This window comes from Enhydra lutris, unplaced genomic scaffold (assembly GCF_002288905.1).
Source record: "Enhydra lutris kenyoni isolate GAN:26980312 unplaced genomic scaffold, ASM228890v2 scaffoldscaffold21, whole genome shotgun sequence".
NCBI classification, from domain to species: Eukaryota; Metazoa; Chordata; class Mammalia; order Carnivora; family Mustelidae; genus Enhydra; species Enhydra lutris.
The window spans coordinates 23167089-23169048 of NW_019154105.1; positions in this window are offsets into that span (position 1 = coordinate 23167089).

Consider the following 1960-nt stretch of genomic DNA (forward strand, 5'->3'; position numbering starts at 1 on the left):
AATCAGGCAGAGAGGCAGGCAGAGAGAGAGGAGGAAGCAGGCTCCCCTAGAGAGCAGAGAGCCCGATGCGGGGCTCGATTCCAGGACTCTGAGATCATGACCTGAGCCGAAGGCAGCGGCTTAACCCACTGAGCCACCCAGGCGCCCCTTGAACCTGACATATTACTATAGTTTCTGGGTTTCCTGAATATATGGGCAAACTTCAAACTGAAGGACTCTGAGGTATGAAACTGGTCAGCCAAGAATGCAAGAAAGAGCTTACTGAAGATGCTAAAGATTCTTGGTAAAGGACGACATCAGGTTAGGAACTTGGGGCTGAGTTTCATCTCCCTTTGATTCATTTTTTACTAAGTTGAGTCATTTGTTTTTCTTTTTGTACTGTTGTTTTTTTCCCCTTCTATAAATCACTTTTTTTTTTTTTTTAGATTTTATGTATTTATTTGCCAGAGAGAGAGAGAGAGAGAGAGAGAGCGAGCGAGCTTGCACAAGTAGGGGGAGCTGCACACAGAGGGAGAAGCAGTCTCCCCGCTGAGCAGGGAGGCCATGCAGGGCTCAGGTCAGGGATCATGACCTGAGCAGAAGGTAGACGCTTAACTGACCGAGCCACCCAGGCGTTCCTACCAGTCACTACCTTTAGGGAAATGATTAAGATCTTTGTTCCTTTGCATATTTGTATGATTAGCTTCTTTGTATCATTCAAGTCTCTGCTCAATTCTATGTCCTCAGGAAGCCTTTTCCTAACCTTGTCTGAAAGATCCTTCTTGCCACTCTCCCACTCCTTTTATTATTCTTTAGTTTTCTTTTAACCAATTAGCAATGCTTGAAACCATATTATTTCGTTGTTTATTGCCTGTCTCCTCCATTATAATGTGAGCTTCGCAAGGGCTAAGATTTGTCTCCTTTGTTTACCCAACATCCCCAGTGCCTAGAATAGACCCTAGAAGGAGCATACTGGATGCTCATTAGAGAGGGAAGGAAGGAAGGGAGGGAGGGAGAGGGAGGGAGGGAGATGGAGGGACAGAAGGGAGGGAGGATGGGAGGGAGAAAGGGAAGGAGGGAGGATGGAAGAAAGAATGGAAGGGAAGGAGGGAGGAAGAGGAAAGGAGAGAAGAAGGAGACTGGTATAAAGACATTTTAAGGACTTTGAGATAGCACTTTGTGTTTAAGACTATATTGGTAATGCTAGCTGCTATGAGAGATTAATCCCTCAAAATCTCACTGGCTTAATACAAAAAAGCTGATTTCTTACTCACAAAATAGTCTAATGCAGATGTTCCTGGTTGGGCAGTTCTCCTCTAAGTAGTGATTCGGGGATCCAGGCTCCCTCCATATTAAAAATGTGGCTCCCAAGGTTGCCTTGGGAGTCAACTCCATTCCTGTCGGCTGGGAGGGTTCAAGGGCACAGGGCATGAGGCATGGGAGTTCTAATGGGCCAGGCCTGGAAGGGCTCCATACCACTTTTGACCACACTGCACTTGGTATACCTAAGTAGAAGGGAGGCTGGGGAGTACAGTTCTAGCTGTATGCCTAGAAGGAGAAGGAAACAGGTCAGCTGAACAGCTAGCCCAACTTTGCCGCTGTAGTTAAGTAAGTTGGTTCCTGTTAGGTATCTGGAAATAAAGAGTTTAGAGTAAAATAATTCACTACTGTATTTTTATATTTATGAAATCTGGAAACCATTTGTTTCAGAGAATATCCACAGTCTCCGTCTATGATAAAACCATTCCTTATTTTTGAGAGCTGTCTTTTATATTCCCTGGGGAGAGGAAAGAAAGGAGAAACTTGAATTTTATCTTTGTAAAAACTTCATTTGTATCTAAATTGCCTTACAAGATTGTGAAATGTTTAAATATAAGCTATAGTTTTGTTTTGTTTTTTTTTTTAAGATTTTATTTATTTATTTGACAGAGAGATCACAAGCAGGCAGAGGCAGGCAGAGAGAGAGGAGGAAGCAGGCTCC